The 25,571-nt window shown below is 35.1% G+C and overlaps 1 long non-coding RNA gene across 1 annotated transcript in view; it reads right to left on the bottom strand.

Moving 5' to 3' along the window:
* The window catches only part of LOC140002407 (uncharacterized), a 121,408-nt gene that overhangs the window by 53,982 nt on the left and 41,855 nt on the right, over positions 1 to 25,571 (bottom strand). The window contains exon 2 of the long non-coding RNA XR_011808865.1: positions 5,147 to 5,262. This is a non-coding gene — a long non-coding RNA (uncharacterized lncRNA). The remainder of the gene's footprint in view (positions 1 to 5,146; positions 5,263 to 25,571) is intronic.

Here is a 25,571-nt window from a genome sequence, read left to right as displayed (position 1 = left end):
TGCTGTGCTCTTTCACAGCAGTTATCAAGAAGTTCTTTCCTCTCAGATCTCCAAGGTAGGTTCTCCATCAGTCCTCACTTTTCTCTGTCTTCACCCCATTCCTACATGAACTGATCAATTCAAATGTGTTCAACTAAAACCATAAAGTCATAAGATATCTCTGTGTTTCCCACTTTTCTCTTTCTCCAGGCCCCAATCACAGATGGTTTCTTGAAAACATGCTATGTGTAATAGCACTAATCTTCACCAAGGTAAAAAATAAAATAAAGTAAAATAAAGTAAAACAAAAACAAAAATAAAAATAGCTTCCAAACATTTGACTCATCATGTATAATTTTTAAATCTGCAAATCTGCATTCCTCCTAGAGTCACACTTTTTTAAGAAACAATTGTTTCCTTCATATTATATACGTTCTACTCCTCCCCCTGTGTTCAAATTATTAAATGTATTTTCAATGTGGCACATGCCTTTTTTTCCCCAAAGACTGTGTCTTGATTTGCTTTCCCTATTAATTCTCCTGTTATCCTAGAATTTCAATGAGCCAATCTTAATTTTGAGTACTATAATGTTTATGCTTGTATTTTTTTTTGCAATACATATCAACAAACAAACACAAAAAGGAAATCCTCATCAATTATTTCAGTGTACCCATTCCTTTGAATATTACTAGAAATTGCTTACATGTAATCAAATTTCGTGCATTCAGAAAGACAACTATTGCTTCTCCAGAAGTATTTTTATGAGCCAAAGGTTATCCCAATGGTAATCAGTAGAATAATTAATATCAGGTTTGTCAAGCGTATTCAATTACATTCTTTACAATCATTATGTAAAATAGTTAATAAAGGATAGAGAATTTGTAATATACTCCTGCTTTGTTGTTTGGGGTTTTTACATTTGCCTTGTTTAAATTGTGCATAAATAAAATCTGATAAATCTAAACATGGGCACTTAAGTAAATACACTTCTTTTTTTTTTTTCAGAAGTGGCACTTAAATGCAAACATTAATTAAGGACAAGATACAAATAGTTGGATTTCTTAGAACAGGATAAAAGTCTTGTGTACACTAACAGATTAAAGGGAATTACTGTGGAACTTCCATTAAAACAGAACATAAAAGAATACTACCCAAACCCTGCATAGGACTTTCAAAACTTACTCAATGCGATTCTCCCCTTAAAGTGGGGAAAACTCACATTGATTTCTTTCATTTAAATAAAAGGAGGGCACTCTTTGTTCTGAAAATATGAACATATAAACATATGCAGAGTGATTGTATTACTGCTGCTGGTTAGCTCTGTAAACATTATGGATGCCACTGTAAAAGTTTAAGACTTCTCTGATTTGCACAAAGAATATTAATGGTATGTGCAGCATATAATTAAGCTACATGTATGCTTCCCTCAGGTCAATAAAAAATGCTTCACAAATTTCCAAAGAGCAACTGAACATGTACCTCCCCCATTCTTTTTCTCTCTCCCTCTCAAAGATAGGAACATTACTTTATTTGCTTACTATGTCAGAGTACCCTCTACTTGTGAAAAAGTCACTGTTAAAGTTATTGGTAAAAAAACAGTCTTTTTTTATGCATAACATGTTCTTCCGCTTCAAATTCTTACATGTAAGGCTTGAAGATTACAAGAGGAAATAATAGGAAATTATTTAATAAAGTTGCATAGGAATTTCAATTCTGTTTCATTCTTGATGTCCTCTTACACCTGAATAATGAGCAATGTCTCATCCATGATATTCTCATGCAATGAAAGATACAGATTTACACTGAGCTCTACACACGATAGACTCCATTTGCCTTCTTCAGCCACAGAACTAAGAAGTGCCTTGCATGAGGTTTTTCTCTTTCTAATGCTTTTTCTCCCAACAGTTATCTCAAAGAATTATAGGACTAATGAATGTTTTAGAGTACGTTAAATTCTAGCAGAGTTTTGAACAAGAGGCTCTGTACACTTAAAACTAAGTAATGGCTAGCAACTCCACAAACAATTTCATTCTGCTGTCATATTGTACTCTACAATATGTGTAATTCTGCATTACAATTACTACAGTTATTGCTATTTTTAACTGTCTATACTATAGAAAACGAATGATGAACAGAGCATACATGTTGAATCCTTCTGGTTTACAGCATTACACGTCATTACATATCCTTGAAGTCAGTGATCCTAACCAATCAATGCAGAGAAATCAATCAGAAGATCTTGATGAACTCCAGCAGACTTGTAACCTAGATGAAGGTACTAAGGCTAATTACTGGATAATTTAGATGGAGGAAACAAATTATTTCATTTAAATTACCATGAGGAGTTTTGAAGGCATTTTTTTAATAAAACATAAAAATGTTTACAAATTAGGATGAAAGACTTCCCAAAGAATCTGTGTGTATTCTGTATATGTCATTAATTTTTTTGACATGGCAAGGGGATGAAAACTTAGATGTAAAAATAATAACAGAACAAATGTGTAGATAACCTCAGAGAAGTTTAAAACAGAAATATAACATCAAGCATCCAGTTAGCCTAAAACAACAGCTTTGCTGAAGTCAACAGTGCTACAGTATTGATTTGAGTTAAAAAGCTTCTCATTAAATTCTATATTTACATCTACTATTCTTTAAAATAAGTAAAGAGTGTTTTTCTGTTAGCAGAAAGCCTCTGAAGCAGCTGAAAAATAACATTTATTCATTGTGAACTAAGAAATCCCTGGAACAGACAAAAAGCTTGTTCTGCCAGGAATCCAGCATGATGAAAGATGTTGAATGGATCACCCCATTCTGCATTGAAACAAATAGTCATTCAGCCTGCAATTCATCCCTTAGAAGCTTATTAAGGCAACATGTAAACAAATGTGGTGTGTTTGTTTTTTTTTTCCTTTCAGTAATCTGAAACATTCAGTCTCTCTTAGTCAGTTATGCCAGTTTCCCTTCTCAAATGCCCTCACTTAGAGAGCTCTTAGTCTGATAGTTGTGACTGTCAGTCTTAAACAGCTGTTCCTGCCACCTGTACAATAAATACCCGAGCAAGATCATAAGAATACAGATACACAGGACAATGCAACATACAAGCCAGGAAAGAAGAGTACAAAGGTAAGCACGACTTTCAAGCTCAAGGGGGATTGGTGACATATATCAAAGCACATATTGGACCCACTCTGAGAGCCAAGCATGCCTACTGAAATTTCAGATCATCTGCTGGTTTAACCCAGCAAAGGTGAAGTTATGCCTGAATTGCAAGGACTGTGCGAGCAACGTTAACAGGTAACTTACTGTTCCTTTCTCCTATAAGGGCAAACTGCTCAGACACCTTCTGGATGACATTTATACTAAGATAGGTAAACTACCATAAACATTTAATTTTCATATTTAGTACTTGGATTAAAAGAATGCTAGATTAATCTCCACTTACTGAAGTTTAACTATTTCTCCCAAAGGGTTATCTTACTCTTTCTTGCTCCCTATGGACTTTTTGAGAAATGTATACACACCGTATGACCTGAGAGATTTTTGTTCATACATTTTTTTTGTGCATCAGTGAAGTTTCTCAGATTCTATAAATATAATTTTATATGTAAATTATTCTTAAAAAAATAAACCTACCCACAAATGTAATTTATAAACTGTACAAGTTTTAGTATAATAATTGACTATTGCCATTATACTTGAAAAGGAAATAGGACTCCAAGAAGTTTGATGTTGCACTATTTAGATCTAGCAATAGTAATTACGATACTGAGTTTTATGAACCATGTTGCTTTCTGTGACACAAGGTATAAATGACTTTTGCATTATCTGCAATCTTGTATTAGCCAGAATCAATCTTACTATACTCTGGTGAACACAGGATGTAAAACTATATGCAATTTAAGATTAAGGTATAATTTCAACTCAGCTGAGATTAACTCATCCAAAAATTTCTGTCATTTATATTATCTCACATGAAAAGAAGACACTTAATAAATGGAAAGGCCAGAACAGTTCTTAAACATTTGTTTTTAGGTTTACAAATCACTCAGTAAAATTTCCCAAAGAAGTAGGCTTCCTCTTTTACTCTCAAATTAACTGCAAACACTACACCAATTTACTTGGAACATTTGCCTAATGTAAGTCTAATTTTCACATGTGAAAGCTACTACATTAGTCAGCAAGGCTAGAAAGAAGCGTATTTCTAATCTTCTCACAATGGGGACCCAGCAGTTCTGACTGTGTCTATAAATATATTAAGCATAGCAATAATATTTATAAGAAAAATAAAAGTATTGTATATCATAGTCTTGCTGGAATACACGCAGCTTAACACACTGGTTTCCATGTTTGTCAAACATCTCCAAATTCTACCACTTCAGCAAAATCAGATGACAAAACTAAAATCAGATTAGTGCTGCCCCTACTGAAGACTAGAATTGTTCCACATTCAAGAAAATGAACAAAATTGCCATCTGGAACATAAACACATTTAACACAGATCTGCTAACAAAGGGACTGAAAGTCTCACTCCCATACTGCCTGGTTAAAAAGAAGTAGCATTTAAAATGAAGCAAATGCCTATCTGCTCATTATTTTTAATTACACTTTAATTTAAAAGTATCCAATAGAGCACAGGCAAGTTAAATGATTTTATCTTATAAATTGGTTTGCAAAATAAAATAAAAAATCATAAAATCCATTATCTCTAGCTGAAATAAATTTTGTATTTTTCATACCTATAAAATATTTCTGAAGTTGTATGTTTTAAAAGCATTTCATAGAACTGCAAACAACCTTATATTCTGAAATGTTTCAAATTTCTGCAACTACAGAGTTGTGTGGTTTTTTGTTGTTTTTTTTTTTTGTTTGTTTGGTTGGTTGGTTTGGTTTGGTTTGTTTGTTTGTTTTTTTAAGTTCACAGTTCAGTGAATACCTAGGTTTCTAGGGATCATAACATCCTATGTGCTTTTTTCAGGATGCATCATTATATAAACCATTACTTATAACAAACTCCTTGGTATGATGTTATTGTGTCTACATATTGACTGAGCCCATGGTGTTGGCTTACATTTGTATCAGGAAAATTCAGAGGACAGAACTATCAGTCTAGTTGTGTTCAGATACAGTCAGAACTAACACATTCCTAGTAATGACAGTACTGACATACCTGGTATGCTCCAGGGCCAGGGATGGTCTCTTTCGGTTCGTTAAAACACTCCACTTTGGAATCAAATGCAGATATGTGGGAATCTGACTTCATCATGGGATTGTATGCTCCAGGACCTACAAAATTAGAGAGGAGGAACAATGAAATTATTTAATAAGTAACCTTTTTTAAAAAAGGACTGAATCATTTCTTCATCTGATTCTGTATGTAGACACACTTCTTACTATATTTTGGGGGGAAAATGAGTTAGTAGGATATTTGACCTTTTAAGAATGTTTGCAATAGTACCAAAAGATCATGCATTTAAGTCTTCTAGAAGAGGCTACCGTGACGTAGTACCGACATATTTCCCCCATCTTGGCAAAATGGCTTAGCTCTGTTTTAGAAGAATTATGAGGTGGGAAGTGCTCACCCAGTCTCCATTCTACAGGGGCTTTTGTATTTCTAGCAACACATTATCTGCCATAGACGGGACCAAATTTGACTATAATAAAACAGAAGCAATCAGGGCATTAGGTATGATGAGTTTGGAGAATCACACTGGAAACTAATACTTTTTTTTTTTCTTCCTGGTTTCTCTTCACTTACAAAAAGGAAATGAATACAAATGCAGCTCCATCCTTATAGAATAACCCAGCATTGCACATCTGAGCAAGACAGACTGTTTTAACAGCACCTAATCTTTCTTAGATCAGTGAAGCCTTCAAGTCTTGTCTAGGAGAATTTCTGCCATTTTACCCTCATTACATTTCTCCCTGCTTAATCATACTGGTTTATTAGGTTACACAAGGCCTCAGAAAGTATAATAAAATGAATGTATGAAAATAAGCACAGCATCAGTATGTGCCTACAGTGACTTTGGAAAGCACCACTGCTGAGAGTAGGAACATTTCCTTACTTTGTATTTGTGATTTTATTGCTATTTTGTCCAAAATGTTTTGAATACCTCAGAAAATTTTTCTATTACTATCATATCATTAGGGAAAACTTCTGATTCTGCATACATTTTTATCTTTCCTTTAAAAAAAATTAAGAAAAATGCATATCACCACCACCTTAGCTGCTTCTTATCTGGAAGCTAAACAACACCCATCTTCACAGGAAGTTTTTCTTCCTCAGGGAAGGCTGAGGACACTTGGGTTATCCAGTCTGGAGAAAAGAAGGCTGAGAGGTAACCTCATTGCTCTCTGCAACTTCCTGAGAAGAGGAAACAGTGAGGCAGGTGCTCGTCTCTTCTCCCTGATAACCAGTTACAGGACATGCAGTAATACAAAGCTGAACCACGATGGAGGTTCAGGCTGGACATTAGGAAAAATTTCTTTACTGAGAGGGTGGTCAAACACTGGAACAGGCTTCCTAGAGAGGTGGCTGTTGCCACCATGCATATCGGTGATCAAGAGGCACTTGGACAATGCCCTCATTAATATGCTTTAACTTTTAGTTAGCCCTGAAGTGGTCGAGCAGTTGGACTTGATCCTTGTAGGTGCCTTTCAACTAAACTATTCTGGTCTACTCTCATACTTGGTTTAGTGCATGCACTCTGTTGCCTTCCAGCTTCTGAGAAATATTCCATCTGTTTATGAGTACATCTGGATAGAAGCTGAGTCATACGCTCCCTTTCCTACTCAAATTCTATGTTGCATAGCATAAACACCAGACAGTTCACGCTAAATTTCTTTACAACTGTTTCTGCCTTTACTGTGGCATGACTAGATTTTCTTACAGTGACACAGCAGTTAATGGAAGACAGGAGCTTCACGATTAATTTAACCATAAAACTGGAAGATCGCTACATAAGGAACACTAGATGGGAAATCATCCTTTTCTAATTTTCACTTTGCAGTATCTCTCTGGGCTTTCAGCGTGAATGTATTTTCCCTTTTATTCTCTTATCTTTACCCAAGCCCAGATGTATCACATGTGTGTTCTCAGTGATCTTGTGTATTTGTACAGCAACTGCACAACAGAGCCTTGATCACTGCTCCCAGGCAATGTTGTGATTAAAAGACAATAACATTTAAAAAAAATAGAAAATAGGGTATTTTTCCTAGACAGTGGCCAAGAAATGACTGGATGCAGGGCTCAATCAAACAACTAAGTCTATCAGAACAGGATCAGAATCATATTTATCTAGGAACTGTGTCTAGACTAAGGTTAATCTGAATGTAAAGACAAATACACATTATCTTGTGATCAAGATCTACTTAAGTTCATAGAACATGAATACTCATTTTCTAGTGAATCACTTGCAAAAATAATTTAGCTGTAGTTTGATACCTAACAGGCTTTCTGCTCTTAGTATTTGTCATGAGCTTACTGTTAAAAACAAAACAAACAAACAAACCTTCCTCAAAGCATGTATATTCGTGTATATAGAGAATTATTTTCTGGATTTAACTTTATTATATTTTAGATACCTCTGTCTGTATTGGGTGATAAAAAAGACATCATTTGACAAGCTGCTTGACGTTATCTTTCTCTCTTTCTACATTATGGTTGCTTTAAAACATTAAGCATTAAAATGTTTCTGTACTCTGCAGTTTTTTTTTAAGAATACATTCTCTATTATGTATGCTGCCATTCAGAAGATACAGGTCAAAGACCTGCATAGCCTCTCAGGCATAACTTCTGAGCTGAATTATGTAGAAAGTATCTTCTATTTATTTACTAAAATGCCACACATTAATCACAGGTCAATGAAGAATAAAAACTTCTCATTATAAATCAAATACCTATGAAAAGTATGTCTGCATCCCAATTGGTATATAATGGGAAAAATCAAACGCAGGTGATTCTTATAATTCTATATTTTCCAGCCATGTGGTAGCTCACTCTCCATGAAATGTCAACCAATGCTACAGGGCAAAACCAGCAGAGAACATGAGGAATGGGTAATTTAAAATGAAAATCTGCTTCTGACTTCTCTGTCTGAGTATTCTACCACATTAGAAGAGATCTGGAGAATTGCTCTTTGCAAATAAAAGATTTTAAATCCAACCTAGATTAGAAGCATGGATTTGTCTTTGCAATGAGGAAAGAAATCGTCATCCACACATTATTCACTTGTTCCTCTACTTTACTGTTGCTTTTGCAACATTTTATAAAACCTAGAAAAAAGTACCATGAACGAATGCTTAGACATAAAAAAAGTTTACTAGAGGACACATAGAAAGAGTGGAAATGGAATGGAAAATGCAATTTCTTATAGGAGTTTTGTAAAGTAAAGTTTCTGATACATTCTGATCTTCTTTTCCCTGAACTCTGATGTAGCAACAAGAAATGGGAAAATGCGTAATAGAAATAATATATTCCATCTAAGAAGCAGGAGGTTTATTATTCTTCCAATAATTCTGTCAGAGAAGTATTGGATAAAAACAGAAGAACACAAAATAACAATGACTTATTACAAAGTAATCTACACTTCAATAAAACATGAAATATACAAAGAAAAATATTGCATAGGAGCATGTACACAAGATTTTGTATCAGACTTTGCTGGATTTGTGTGATCACACCTTTGTTTATAATAAGAAAATCACATTAATTGTCCCAGAGCTATTAAAAATCAGTGTTAGAGGGGAAAAAAAAAAAGAGAGAGAGAGAGAGACTTCTCCACATTTTTGACATATTTAAAAAAAAAAAAAAAAGGCAAGGCAGACAAATAATTTTAAATACTTAAACCCAAATTCTTTTGTTAGGATGCAGTTGGGCTATATTAATCTCTTCATCTACATAGATTTGTTCAAAACAAAACACCAATGGACAATAATGAAATGAATCCCTTGAACAACAGTTCAGAAAATAACACAGCAGGTTCCTAGTTCAATTTGGACCTATAAATAGAATTATTATGATTCATGTTCCCAGGTCATCCTCCTCACCAAACCACTGACAGTAGTTTTTTTTCCCCACCTTTCAAATGAGAGCCTACATAGCTGAACAAACACTGCTCAGCTGTGGAAAAAAACATCCACTTCAGGAATTTAAAGATTATTTTATTTTAACTACCACCCTATTAGAGAAAAGACTGTTAGCTGTTTCCCATATTCTCCTCATTCAAGAAAATTGTCATTGTAACAGAGCAGCTTTTACATCTACAAGTTTTTAATTTGTCTCAGCTGTATGTGATTAAGTCAAGCAAGCAAAAGAGTCAGAGTTCGCAGTAGTTACAAGAAGAAAAATCCAATACAGCAAAGATGGTGAAGGCTTTGTTTCATTTAAAGCTACTTCTCCATCAAAAAATATAGATATTGGATGTAGATATATATCTAGATTATATACATGTATCTACATCTATATATCTATATAATATATAGATATAGACAGATATTGTGTGGCAATGTCTCCACTCAAGCAGCCTCTCTCCTCACTAGTTGCCTTAGTTCCTACATCTGCACATATGGTCTATATCTTTTACAATGTGTAATTCGGTAAGAAAGTTCCCTGCTGCATTAGGTGTGATTTTTTTATTTTTTTTTTTTATCTTTAATGAGTATAAAATAATCAATGTTGCCTTCTATTCCAGCCCATCCTTCCCTCTTTCTTATCAGTGGAGCAGCAATATGCAAAGCAGCCGAAGTCCCTCCTAAAATGAGCGTTGGACACAGGGCCAAAGCAACAAACAAGAGGGACCCTACCCCTGTCCTAATGCGTGACATTATGAAATGCCTGAGCAAAAGAAGACAGTAGGGGAAGTATTTCTCTCTCCTTTCCTGAGAAAATGGATGTTTGTGTTTCCTCTTTCCATTTCTACAAAGGTTTTATAACTATTATTTGCATTTTTCACACTTTAAGATTAAATTTTTATAAGATTTTCTACTATTGATGAAGCTGAAGGCAGTAAATGAGCTGTTATGTTTTACAAATGAGAATTCTGTAATTTGTGAATATACCAGCAAGCTTTCTTAATTCAAGGTTAAAGTTTAATAAGTTTATCTAATGGATCATTTTGTAGATTACAACATAATACCCTAAGGTTAAGAAGATCTGAGGCATAATAAGTACAAGCTGATGAAAAAACAGTGTTTTTCTGAAGCCTGGACCTGTGAATCCTCTAACCAGGCTGCTAAGCTCATCTTTTATTATTCTCTCTTCAGGTTGTGAAAGTGGATATATTTATGGGCTGCAGTTACTCCAATTATGTTGTAACTATTAATACATAGGAGAGGCACATTAAGCTCCAAATGTACACAGATACAAATAGTGGGGAAATGTAGATATAAAAATACATTTTCGTGGTCTAGGCTTCTAAACAGCACTAGCCAGGAGATTTCATACCCTGTTTTCTGTAAACATAGCAGCAAGATCAGCTTCCCACATAGCACAATTTTGCAAGCAGTGGAAGAACGATTCCAGAAGTTGAAAGGCAATATCCACCAGACTACAGTACCGTCTTCATAAACCAGCGAAACTCATTGATTTCTTAACCACTGAAACACACATTGGGGTGCCATTATAATGGATCTTGAGACATTATAGACAGAGAAAGGATAGGGGAATCAAAAGCAGAGGCTTAAGAACTCAAGAAGATCTTGAATCTCCTCTGGGAAACATTTTAAAGAAAATAAAACATTTTTGTGTTTTAATGTTATTGCCTGGAGCATGTAAATGCATTATGTAACACTACTTTTCAGTTTATGGAATTCAAGACCTGTAGTTGGATACAATTAATCAGCACATATATCTGAATTAAAAGAATTTTATGGGGCTAATCTGATTAAGGGCATTAGGATTTTCTTGCTTTTAATGTAAAATATTTGCATGTTTCTGATTCATAAATATTAGCTCATCAACAACAAATTGCTCTTGGATGCTCTCGAGTAGTTTTATGGCCGTCTGGAGCACAGGAAGTTCCACCTGAATAAGAAAAGGGAACTTCTTTACCACGAGGGTGACAGAGCACTGGAATACATTGTGCAGAGACGCCGTGGAGTCTCCTTCTCTGGAGATATTTAAAACTCTTCCAACCTCAACCATTCTGTGATTCTTATGCTGTGGTACTCAAAATGCACACAGTATTTGTGTTAGGTTGCATCAACACAGAGCAAAGATGAAGAAATTATCATACTATTCAATGCATATTTTCTATAGTACGAATGTAAGAGGTCTTAGCATTATCTACTGAAAAAGGCAAAAGATGCAAGTTTACTAGTAATTGCAGTACCATATCTGTATGAATATGTCTCTAGACCATAGTTTTCTTAGAATATTATCCTTTCCCTTTCTCTAGGGTGCCTGAACTGTCAAGTATTATATAAGATACATGCATACATTTGTATTTGCCTGGTTTCAAAAAGGGCTGATACCTAAAATTTCACACTGAATCATTTGAGAGCTACACCACTTGCTTCCCGGAATATCAGATACATTCATCAGATACAGAGGAGTACAAGTATCTACTTATGTGATTCTTAAAATTTTATTCTTAACAATTGCTTGCAACTTCAGCAATTTTGAACTGTGACCAAGAATTGCAAGCAAAAAAAATGTAATAGGACAAATAAAAGGGAAAGTAAGTAATCTTGCCAGTAATAAAATCTTTCTCAGCTATTTTATGACTTAATCTAAAAGCTTAAATTAAAGAGGAGGTACGTGTAAGGTCAGATGACTCTTTTGGCTTTCTTGAGTTGCTTTGCACTGGGTAAAGATGCAAGTCGTAGAAAACCACAAGACATTCATACAGACAAAAAGCTTATTAGGTTTACTCCTTAACTCCACCTTATTTATTTATTTCATCTCAGTTGCATACGATGCTAAATTCTGCAGACTTCTGTGAATTGGAGAGACACGAACTTGATGGATGGACCACTCTGCAGGTAAGGAATTTGCTGGATGGTCACTCTCAAAAAGTTGTGATCAATGGCTCAACATCCAGGTGGGGATCAATACTGAGTGGCATTCCTCAGCAGGCAATGTTGAGGTCAGTGTTGGTCAGTATCTTTGCCAGTGACACAAACAGTGACATTGAGTGCTCCCTCAGCAAGTTTGACAATGACACCAAGCTGTGTGGCACAGTTGCCACTCTGGAGGGATAGGATGCCATCCGGAGGGTCCTGGCTAGGCTTGAAAGGTGGGGTGGGCCCATGAGAACCTCAGAAGTTTCAACACGGCCAAGTGCAAGTCCTGCATCTGAGCCAGGGCAATCCCAAGTACATATACAGTCAGGGTGGAGAATTAGGGCCTACAGGAAAGCTGAGGAGGGACTCTGTGTTCAGTGTAGTGTTAGGAAAAAGAGGAATGGCTTTAAACAAAAAGAGGGTAGGTTTAGATTAGATATAAGGAAGAAATTTTTTACTCTGAGGGTGGTGAGGCAGCAGAAGACGTTGACCAGAGATGCTATGGCTGCCCCATCCCTGGAAGAGTTCAAGGTCAGCTTGGATGGGGCTTTGAGTATGAAATAGGTGGGGCTGTGCCCATGGCAGGGGTGTTGGAACTGCATGATCTCATGAGAAAATAAATCGTGTTTTTGCAGTAGAAAACTAACCTTCTGTATTCAAAAGGTAGTTGTGTAGTTATGACAAAGAGAAATGCTAAGTAAATAAGTGGACAGTAAAAGACAGTAGAAGGTCTCACTATTCCAAAATAAGGTAGAAGCTGGGGGGGGGGGGGGGGGGGAAACAGGATGATCAGTGTGATCTTTGTTTTACTGTTCTGACAAGTTCTCAAAACATAAGAAAGGAGAAAAAAAAGGAAAAGGAAAAGGAGAAATTAAAGTGTTGATAAAAAAAAAAAAGTAAATATATGGTATAGAGGAGCATTGAGTAGCTTGTGAACCTGTAGTACTCAGCCAGTGAGGAAACAGGGGAGGTGATAAGTTGTCGGGTAGTAGGGGATAAAAGGTTATGATATGTTTACTATAATGCGCTCCTAATTGGCAGGATGCCCACCACTGCAATCACAAATAAAATAGCTTCACAGAAGGTCCTGTCTGAAGGAAATTACAGAGATTCTCACATCTTTAAGGTCCCTTCCAACCCAAACCATTCTATGATTCTATGAATGTCCCAAAGCAAGCACACAGACCTTAGACTCCAGGCATAAGGATTTAAATAAGTATTATTAATAATTCTGAAATTATTTATTTTCTCATTTGGCCTAGGTAGTGTAGAATAATACTTTGGTGTCAAGTAGTTTGACAAACCCTTCCAAGATGACTTATACAGTCCTCTAACTAGTCACAAAGTTGCATTAAAAACTCTACATATTTTCTTCAGATACATGATAGCTTCTGTGGGTGGACTGACAACTGGAACCATCTTTTCCATTCATTTACCAGTACAGACATGTCATATTTAACAAGTTTCTTTTCTGACAACTTTGATTCTTCATTCTTATTTTGATTTTGATGGTGGTTTTCAAGGAAATTATTTCTAGAAAAGTGAGTGCAACTACAAGAGCAGCTTGTACTTTTATCACCATTCAACTACTTCTGTTCAGTTCAAAGATATTTATCAGTCTCTGAGCTCTGACAGGACGATGGACATTTTCTCTTTTGGCATCATTATCATATAAAAAAGATTCCACAAGCCACATTACATTCTCAGTTACACCTGCACAACTCACTGTATTGAAATTACATGGGAATATATCCTTTTTCATATCAAAAGTTGCTTTAAATCAGCATTGATAGTAGGAACAAAATGTTTTAAAAATACATTTTGTAACTAGAAGTGTTAGATATAATTAAATATGTATACTAAGAAAACCTGTTTAAGAAAACACCACTTAAAGTCATCATACAGAGGAGAAAGTAGTACATAATATCATAAATTCCAGGTAACTATTAGTTTTTACAGGCCTTTTAAAAAAAATAGTACTAACTGAGACTGATGCATAGCACTTTGTTCAGGAAAGTAGGTGAACCCATAGAAACCTACCTCTTCGTGGTAAAGTAATATATAAAACAAACATTACAAATTTATTGTGTTGGTTTATAAACTGCAGTAAAAAAAAATAAGTGGCCTTACAGTCCAACATTTTATCAACTACTTTGTATAGCAGTGTGAAGCTACAACGCAGAAGTGTGAGGTCACGAGTTTTATTTTGTTTTTTAATGTTTGATATTTTATCGTCCATAAACGTTGCAACTTATGCAGCAGCAAAGATATGAAAAAAAAAAAAAAAGCAAGTTTAAACTGTCTGTGTGCTTCTGAAGACAAATAATTTTCAGCATGTGTCTTACAGCACATAATGAAGTTTGTGTCTTCCTTAAAGGATGAAGCTATTGTTCACTTTACACTGAGTGACCTCTGCTGGTAAAAATAACTTACAGACATGTTAAAATTCCACTAAACACACATTTACCATTAAGTCATGTATATACATGCACACATACAGAAGCACATTCACGCTCATTTTTCCTTATATCAGGTAGATATATACATGTAATTAAGGCATTTGCAGGCTCAGACAGTGTTGAAGGAACACTATATTTATGTGTTGACACACCAAGTTTATCTTTCTCCCTGAGTCCTTTAAAGGACTATGCAGCTAGAACTTAGTTTAAAGGCAGCATATTTGAATAAGCTAGTGAATAACTAGTGGCATGTGAACCATAAGCCTAGACATTTCTTTTACAAATGGATTTGGGGTAATAAAGTGGTACAAAACAGCTTATTTCACTTTTCTTTCTGGAAGACACATCTGAATCTGGAATGCAGCCTTACACATTCTGTGAGGGTTTTTTTTTTTTTTTTTTGGAGATCATCAACTGATCAAATAACTAACAAATCCTACTTAAACATTGTTCGTAGTTAATATAAATCAGTTTTAAGAGAAACCTCTGGTTTTACATATCCTTAATGGAGTATAAATCAAATTTATTTATTTTACAGTATGCCAGAATGATGGCATGAAACTCTTCTATTAAATGCTCACCTCTGATTTAAAGAAAAGCGGTTAGAACCACGAGATCATTATAATCCAGAGGAACAGAAGACAATTAAATCATATTCATTTGCAGAGTTGCATTTGTGTTATAAAAACACCCACAAACTACTAGATTAGAAATGGAAAGAAAGCACACCAAAATATTAATTAATAGGAGCAACCAGTTCTTATTTCTCTCAGTAAATATTTCCAAAGTAGTATGAAAAACATCTTTGTAGAAATAAACTATTTTTCATGCTTTTGATATTATAACTAATATCTAAACTCTGAACTACTTATGAAAGTGTCACAGTTGATGCACTCTAAAGAGTTTTGACCAAGAAAATTATTACAATTCATGACTGCTGATCACTGCAATATTCTATCTTATTTAACAATGTCCATGGAAAAAAGAGAAACATATTAGGTCTCTGCTTCAGCAAATACTGAAATCTATTTATATGCAAATAAGCTATCCATTATTAGTATGAGGAAAAACATAGGCATAAAGGAAGAAATAAATTATCACTAGAAACCCTTAATGAAATCTATTTCAAAACATAACATTTTACAAGAGCCCTCACTCATGTAATATTTGTTCAAGCCTAGAAGGGAATTGGTGAGTTCTGCACTTAGATGAAAAATGATACTACATTATTTCCCATGCTTGTTTGTTATATAAAATGCGCCTATCCTTCCTGAAGAACAACTTGCTAATTGTAAATATACTGTTTCCTTAGAAAGGAAGTGTATTATCATGCTACAATGAAATTTTATGCTCATATTCCTACAAGCAATTTTAAATTATTCAATTTTTTTTTTTAAATAATGAACGTAAATAATGAACATTTGAGAAAAACCTCAAGATTGTACTCTTTATTCTAAGATGATAATTCTTAAAAAAAAAAAAAAAAAAAAAAGAGAGACAAACACTGAGAAAAGTTGTTTTCATGGCTGAAAATAAAAATGGATCCAGTGCTTGGTTTGTTTGTTTTTGTTTGCTGTTTTTTTTTTTAATAAAAAAATCTACCACTTCCTGCCTATAAGATGTCAATAGTCTAAAATTTGTTTCATGAAATAAAAAAATTAGAGAACTCCACTGAAACATATAATTACACAAAGTAAAGCAGGAAATCATTTAATGCCAAAATCCTACATTCAGAACTTTGCATAGTTGATGGCCAGCTCAGATGTCATTATTCTGACTACCAGCTCTTCTTAGTCCTCAAAGCGCATGACTGTTTTCCCTCGCAGATGTTCCCATGTAAACTACATTTAAGTGGAGTTAAGCACAGAAAGTTTGACACTGTACTACGATATCTTTGGGAAAACAAATAAAAATATCTATTTTATTCCAGATTATCAATCATCTACCTCTAAATACGCCTTCTCTAAATATATCATTTTAACAAAATCCGGTTTCTGTGGAATTCTGTTGATTTGAATTAGGAACCTAATCCAGCAGAAAGTTCTCCCCCCTAGCATCTGAGCCCCAATTCCAAGACAAAAGTACTTCAGTGTGCTGTAGCCAATGCAGAGGTTTGCTGCACCTAAGAGACAGAAGTAAACTGATGAGGATGTTATTTGAATCTCAATTTAAGCTGACTGAAACAACTAGTGGCAGCATGTAAGTAATATGTAACACTGCTAATGAGTAACAACATCACCTTAAGAGCACTTTCTCATACAACCAAATATACATGTATAAACAACATGTAACTGCACACAGTCAAATGAAGACTCAAGGTGTAGTTGGAAAAAAAGAGAATAGGAAAACACGTGCAAGAAGTAAAGCCCTGAATATAGGATTTCAAACACGAAGGGAACATTTGTGGAGAAGTCAGAGGAGGTCCCCATCCAAAAAAATAAGATGAACTACCAGGAGCAGATGAAATCCTCTCATTTTTCATGCATGATGAGAAGCATGAAACAACAAGGATGAGCATTACAAATCAAGAAGAAAAAGGTCACCCTATGGCTTCAGCTTCCCTCATCAAAGAGGCTGGAGGCTGGTCCCCTCAGCCTCAGCAACTGAGACCCGTACAGACCACAGCCTCCAGTACTGATGACACGGCATCTGCACACACACAGCTAATGTGGGATATGATCTTTAAGGACCATCTGTTTGATTACTTAGTGACAACGATTGATAATGAGTCAGAACAAGCCATTAGCACAGAGTGTATTGCTAATGAACATCAGCCCAGTAAAGTGATGCTCTGCAGTTTGAACCTGGCCTGGTTTATCTGAACATTTCCATTGCAGCAGTCCCTAACTATGCACTTGTTCACTTGCAACAGGCCACTCATCTCTGGGAAATGGTACCTTCAAAACTAGTCTGAAGTTACTAATTGCACTGAACTTAGAAGATCTGAATGTCGATGTTATTTCTGTGAAACTAGAAAAAGGTTTTGATGTAAGCAATGCCACGAGAAAACCTTCACTTAGCAATTTCATTATGTTACTTAAGCATACATTTTTTTCCTCATTATTTTAATCCTTCACTTCTCAAATAAAATTGGATTTCTAACAAATTTTATTGACACTGTGCTGCTTCTGGATCTTGCTGCATTAGCAATTCCAGACAATCATATCCTGAATAACAGATTAGCAAAGAATAGCCAACACAGTAGCTGCTGTAGACTAAAGACTTGAAGAAACATGGTTTCACTGTCAAATCATGTAATTTATGGATTCATAGTAACACCTCAAAAGTGAGGCATTTGCCAATATTGCTTTCAGTCATTTTTTGAACTATCCCTACTTCTGATTCTTCTGTATCTCTGATACTAAAATAATAAAAGAATAAAAGAACAAGAGAACAAGCAAATTTCCTTAATGGGTCTAATAAATCAAAATCACATCAGTAAAAAGCAATTACAGCATATTTAACTTCATACCACTCATACCACTCAAGTCAATCTCTAAAATTATGTGTTAATTTCCTTTCAAGTGATACAAAAAAAAAAGTTTCCCCCAATCCACCTCTTCTTTGACCTTTTCATTGATTAGATTATCCCATATTCCCTCAAAACCTTTTGAATGCAGTGACACCATTAGAAAGGCCATAGCTATTTAACAGCTATCGCTGCTGTTGAAATCTGCCAACAACAGTGTTCATAACACTACTAAAAAGGTGTATTTTTCAAAGGAAAGGGTCTGCTGATGCCTGTAACTAAAGTCACGCCTCCCAGTGGCTTAAAACCTACAACCTGCTCCATACCAAATACTTGGTCAACATGAAGATTAAGCTCTGGATATACAATGAAGGAAAAAAAAAATCAGTTCTGAATCCGTCAGTCCCTCTAGAAAGGGAGGGTGACTCTTACTTGTGAATCACATTGGTATACATCAGGACTACTCTTACAAATTTTAAGATGTGACATAAATTGGCATTTTAAAGAAATATTGTTTGTTTTTCAAAACTAAATAAATAAATAACTGGATGACCCAGAAACACTGCTGTTAATAGAAGTGGATTCATTATAACTTCAATTGAGTATTATTTTCTTAAAGATTTTTAAGAAACCACAGTTATATAAAAGTCTGATACACTACTTATATATCTTCTTTTCTGAAGCAGGGTTTATAAAATACAGATTCAGCCTGAATTTAGCAACCATTTTACAACCAATTATATGCTTACTTCAACAAAATCAACAGAGAGCAAACCCAACTTTGTGGAAACTCTACAACATAACCAACATCAGAATTACTCAGTATCAGTCATTCAGCCACAAAAGAGAAAGACATAAATAATTATTTAACTTCACGATGAGAGTTAAATCACTTTTCCTTTCTTGGAGTTCATGGGGAAAAGTCATGAGAAACACTCCCCAAAATAGAACAGAAATTTCCAGGATTTCGGTCTTGCATTTCCTGAAATGTAGTATACTTAATCCAGTACTAACTAAGAAACTAAGAAAACACTTTCCACAAACATGAATAAACTAACTCAGGTAAATCAATAAAAGAAAAACCATCCAGTAGCACATGGGAGTGTATTTTTATAGACCAATTACTTTTTATCTCTTGGTCCTGATCCTCAAGAGATTAAGATATCTTCCAAAAATGAAGCTAAAAACTGAAAATTATAACTCTATTGGATGCAAGACATCAAAGACTCAATACAGGGACTGCTTTTATGACGTTACTCAATCTTTCTCTTCTACTTTAATTTCATGTTCTGTCTCCTTTTTCCCCAGTAAATAACCATCATATCCCTTCTATCCTTTTTTCTCATTATCATTCTCTCCCCTCCATGGGTAACAGCTGCCTTTCATTTGCGAGGATTTGAAGCATAGACAATTGCATCCAAAGCAATTGTTTGCACATTGTAATCTGCTCTGAAATTTGCTTGCCTGTCTCAGACCTGAAGAAGGGGCTGTGTGCCACCAAGCTTCCTACTTTTTCTTCTACCATCAGTCTCTTACACCTGCAAGTACTTGTGAGAACCACAAAATATCCATCAACTTAGAACACAGCTTATTACACCTCTGATTTCTGATTTAAGACTTCAAGCTTCAGGTTAGGTGAAACAGGTTAAAATGGAAGAAATAGAGAAATGAAAGAAGTACAACATGGGACAGCTGGGAGAGACTGAAGAGATTTGTTGGAGGGAATGCTGCAGATCCCTGTCCTTCCATATAAATGGAAAACCACCATCAGAATGGTCTGAACAGGTCTCAACATGGTAGGAAACAAAAGTGACTACAACTACTTGTACAATGTGTAACTGGGGATTAGGAGAAAAACAAATGTCATTTCAACAAGTTCAGTTTATTCCATAGCCAATTATTTTTAAGCAGTCCAAAAAAAGCAAAAGTAATCTATAACTGTTATTCTCAGTGAAGAGGCCAAGGCTAGATACAGTTTTGCTGTATGGTGTTCTCTCACTTGTGTGATTATTTTGCCCATCAAAGTGAGAACTCAACTTATTATTTTCAGGGAAATAAAACTGCTGTAAGTTATTCTTAGAATAATGAGCGCTATGGCAAACAGATGATCACCATCACCTGCAGTTTTAAGTTTTTGATAAAACGTTTTCCTTTCTATTTACAGACTAGGCCAATTTTCACATTGCAAAACCTTCCCTTATATAGTCTCCTTTAACATAGTAATACTGAGTAACTTCTGAGAAAAACTGAATATGTCAATCTCACTTAGATTTTCTCAAATTTGAGCCTAGACTAGAAGCACAGTCTTCAAACACGAAAATACTTTTTTTCACAGTTTGTTTTTACTTGCTTGTTTTTGACATGATTGTTTTATTTTCAAGCCTTCAGTATTTTTGGTAGTGGAAAAGTAATAACTTTTTTTTTTTAACCTTAGGGTAAAATATCTGGTCACACTTTTATGATTTTAATGGGTCTGTTAGATGAAAACAAACGAACATTAAAAATTGTGAATGACAACTCTGCCTTACGAGAGAAAATAAACAATGAAGACCACTTCTGTGCATAACAAGTAGGTAATTGACACTCCATGAGTCTCTACTATCGATTAAAAAACATGCAGTGATAAAAAAAGTAAACACTACATCTTTTTTAAAAACTGTCCTAAATACTAAAATGTAACTACATAAAACTGTAACTTCATAAAACTACATTCACAGCATGTCCAGAATGGTAGAAATATGTTTTGCGTGTATAATCCATACTCCAGAAAACCTTTGTCCCTTTGAAAATTACAAAGTGTCATTGACAGTGTTTATTCAGATTATCTGTAGCATTAGATAGCCAGACCAAAAGAATAATAATGAAGGTTTTCTGCATGATTATAACATGGAACTTAGAACTACCGAATATGTTCTTTTTAAATTATAAAACAGAATTATAGAATCTTTTCACTTGAAATTAAAAGGCATCCCTAGTCACTACATCACAGACAGCACTTATGTGATACATGTACTGATACTGAGCGGTGTACAGCTTACATCATGTGCCTTTAATTTGTAGTCGTAGCTGAAGACTAAGATAGGCGCCTGGCAATTTCCTTTCCTGTGAAGCTTCAGTCTAGCATGCATCCCACATTTGTGAATTTATTTCATTTGTGAACAGTCCACTCAAACACTTCAGAAAAGGTTGTTTCATGTGTTCACTCTGTGTATTTACACAGTCCCTCAGGCCAAACATTATTCTTATACAGCTATTATTTCTTTCTCAAATTATAGCCCTCCTGCCAGATCTCTTCAAATAATGACCCTCCCCATTCCATTATGCAATTACCTTTCTTTGATGAGATCTTTGATATTGGCATGTATAGATCCAATCACACAGGCTGACTGAAAACATCCTTCCTGCTACTGATACCAACACATTTTGATCCAGATCATCGTCATTTCAACATTCAATATTTTTTTCCATGTTACAGTTGAAATTAATTAACAAAGCTCCTTTACTTTAGATTTGGTGAATGAAGCGAAGTAATACCTTTGCTTATCTCCAATAGAAGGAATAACATCTCATGTTATCTGCAATTCTTGTCATTGTTTTTGTTAAAAGCATGGGCATTTAACCCGAATTTCATAGTTTATTTTTGAATTTGTCTCAAAAAATATATATTCTTTTTTTAAACCAGTTCATAATTTGTAAATTAAAGGTTGTACAAATACATACAGTGACTTTATATACGTTTAGCATCAACCTGGTTCAATTTTGGTGTGGTTTTATCATTTCACAGCTTCATCCAAATCACTGCTACTAGAAGTGTTCGGCTGATTTGTCTTCATTCTTTCAGACAAAGCCATTTAATAGCATCTTTTAACATTGCCTCCCAAATTGTGCTTGCACAAACCATTTTTCTGTTATCATGGAGCAACACCACTGCAAAGTTGATCTGCCTTTCAGTAGAGTCATTATAGCAATCTTCTCCCTGGTTGTCATTCACCCAGGACACAGAGGTCCAGAAGTACAGAAGAGGAAAGCTTGCAGGCAAATGGGAAGGATTATAGCTATAAAAGCAGTAGAAATAAAATCCACTGGAGGAAAAAAAATATTCAAATAAGTAAATTATTATGTGTATATTGAAAACTGTTGCTGTATTTACAAAGTAAATACAAGCACTTAAATATGTATAATTCCTTATATGAAACTTCATACTAGTTAAGGAACAGTGACAGAACTTTAGCTACAGGGCAGCTGAGATGTCTTGTTAGTGTGCTGATTAAAGAAGAGCACTTTCGGAAAAAAAATAAAGGTTAATATATTAAAGAATGAAACCACAGTGTCCCCTCCACTAACTTCTTCAAAAGGCTAACATCACTCTGGATGTACTAATGAGACAATAAAATGTTGCAGGAAAAAAAAATGTTACCAGCAGAAATAAACAAACATCTTCAGGTCAGATCATTAATAGTTTATCCTTAAGTATATCACAGTCTTTATTTTTAGCATTAATTCCATGTCTGAATCTGCGTTCAAGCTTAAATGCATCATTCCTGTTTTACCAACTGTTTTCAAGCATTTTCTTTAGTTTTCCTTCTAAAACGATTATTCACTCTACACAAAAAAAAGTTAAATAATCCTTCTGCAACAGTTTTTTTTATTATTATTTTTTATATATTACATAAAGAGCACTTTGTTTTTGAAATCTGTGAAATACAACACCAGATTTAGGAAACAGTAAAAAAAAAAAAAAAAAAGCACTATTACTCTAATGATGTTCTGTATTTCTCCTGTTTCCAAGAATCAAATGATAATGAATTGGTTCTAGAAACTTTTTTTTTTTAAATGGTCAACTGCTTAAACTTGCAGAGTCAGGTAAGTGAATACTGTGTCAATATCCTCAAATGTGATGCACATGCATGCAGGACAATTATGTATATTAATCCCAAATGCATGGGGGGGGGGGGGGGAAGTCAAGTTTCTAACAAATTCAATCCATTTTCACAAACACTGAGAGCATCTTCTCCATTGAGACTAACAACCCTCTCAAGCTTTTTTTCTTAAGACATATTTGTACACATAAAAGTGCTATGAAATAATATATGAAGTAAGAAATAGCTATATTGCAGTTGTGTGGCATAAGCAGATGTGACATCTCCAGCCCATCCCTTGGGTAAGTCTCCCAACCCAAAATTATCCCATAAAGCCATAATAAATTTTATTGAAGGCTGACTCACCAAGTACAGATATTAAGCAATTCTAAGTACAGCAACTCAGTAGGTTTGACATAAACCAAAGGCATTAAGTCAGTTTTGTCTACTTCGATGAAAATAAACAACTGCTGCATTTCCATTAATTGCTGTTCTGTTTTATCATGTACTCTACCAAGTCTATCCAAGACCATTTTGGAACAGGAGGTAAATGGAGCACAGAAATGCTCTGCCCTGACAAGACTCATCTGATTTTCTTCTGTAAATAATGGTATTTACCTAAAATACAGGGGAGTAGGCTTAAAACTTGCTAAACAAGGGTTATGAAATACAAAAAGCTACTGTGAAAAATGAGTGGAAATTACAGGGATAGGATATAAAGCCTCTGGACTGCCACCACATTAAATATGTAATTATGCTTATGTCAAATAATGCTAGGGAAACTTCTTAACTGGGCACATGGGAAAGAGTGGATGAAACTATGAAGACACTAACAGTAGCGTAACAGCAGTGACTTCACATTTACAAAGATAATGAAATAAAGAGTATCTTAATAGTGAATAGAAGTCTAAATTCAAGGGCACAGAAGCAACTCTAGACCTGCTGGCTATAAAAGATGGAGAAGAACTGAACCACAGGCTTCAAGCAATAGTGCAGTATGCTCAGTTTCATCACTAAGCTAAATGATCTGCAAGGGCAAATCTTACACTACAGTGTGATTTCCATGATCCCATCCGTTACCATGTTCAAAGTACAAAGCAATATTTTCTCCAAGAAATAGAAAGGAAAATATCAGATAGATCCTTAAAATGGAAAAATAATATACTAGCTTGTATTCAGCACTACAAAATAATTACATGGAAGACAAAGGCTTTCAGAGGCATTCTTCAGGAGAAATAAGTTATGATTACAATAGTCTTTAATGAAATTAAAGTCAGCATCTCAGGACTCTCTGTCATACTTGCAAAAGAGTTAAAATGATCTAATTTTGCAAAAGGACTTCAGAATAACACCTTACTCTGCCACTTTCTCCACAGGACTTCATGGTTGTTCTCCTCCTTGTCTTTCTCTTACACCTTAGCTCCAGGCATTATTACCCATTAATGCAAAATCAATTTCCATGTCTAGCCCCATGAATCATGAAACTGCTTCTCTATGCCAGGCAAATATCTTCCTATAAAAACTAAAGTTTGGTCTGTCTCTAATAAATTCTTACTGTTAGCTTCCATCATTTCATAAAGACTCATGAAACCTACATTTTAGTCTATGGCACTTTTTCCAGTAACAAAGGAACTATCACCATCTTACCTCTCATTAAGTGGAATAAACTTACTGATTTCTTTAATGTTCATTTCTTTCTATTTCTCAGATCCAAACCTTAAGTCTTACAAATTCTTTCTTTGTAATTTGACTACAGTGCGAAACATCCGTCCAGATGAGGCACCTTTTGCTTAAGTTATCAAGATGTCTTTGTTACTGTCAATACTTGACAAAGTTATTGATATACCTTAGCAGATAGACTAAATAAAAGGAGAAAATATTTTAGAAGCTGAAGGAAAAAATGTCAACACACAACCTGGTTTATCTGGGCAGCGTTTCAAGTACCTCTCTGAGGAATTTAAAGAAAATAAATCAAAGAGGTAACAATGCCACATATTAGCTGCCTGTAGATAAAGTCGTTTGAGGATGACACCTTGAGAGCTGACTGTCAGAGAGAAGGTCAGCAGGGTGAACATACCTGCACACAGAAACACAGCAGAGGCCTATAAGGCTACCTGAAACTGAACTTTGGATGTGGAGAACCAGATTTAAATGAAGCATAGCTAGTTGCAAACTAAGCAAGGATGCTGGGAAACACCAAGTTAATTAGTACAGTATTCTGGTGATGATCTATGGGAGCACTGACAACCTCATTCAAAGCTCACTTAAAGTGCATAGAAACCTTACTTTGGGTTTATATCAAGCTTTCCAGAAACAAAGAGGTTGAAGGAAAGATTAGGACAGAAAACGGTGACTTCAGTGCAGTTTTAATCTTAAGTATTTAGTTTTTTATTTGTTATTGTGGCCCAAAGTGCAGGACCCAGCACTTAGCCATGTTGTACCTCATCCTATTGGCCTCTGCCCATCAACCCAACCTGTCCAGGTCCCTCTGAAGGGCCTCCTTACCCTCCAGCAGATCAACATTACCTCCTAACTTGGTGTCATCTGCAAACTTACTGAGGGTGCACTCAATTCCCTCATCCAAGTCATCAATAGAGATATGAAAGAGGATGGACCCCAGCACCAACCCCTGGGGAACACCACTGGTAACCAAATTACAGCTGGATTTCACTCCATTCACCACCACTCTCTGGGCCCGGCCATCCAGCCAGTTTTTAAACCAACAAAGAGTGTACCTGTCAGCATTTACAAAACAACTTTAAGAAGTCATAAAATGACAGAACAGGTTTCTAAAAAAGAAAT

Source organism: Anas platyrhynchos, chromosome 4 (assembly GCF_047663525.1).
Source record: "Anas platyrhynchos isolate ZD024472 breed Pekin duck chromosome 4, IASCAAS_PekinDuck_T2T, whole genome shotgun sequence".
Classification (NCBI taxonomy): domain Eukaryota; kingdom Metazoa; phylum Chordata; class Aves; order Anseriformes; family Anatidae; genus Anas; species Anas platyrhynchos.
Note: the sequence above shows the minus strand (reverse complement) of the source record. Positions and strands in the feature narration are given on the sequence as shown.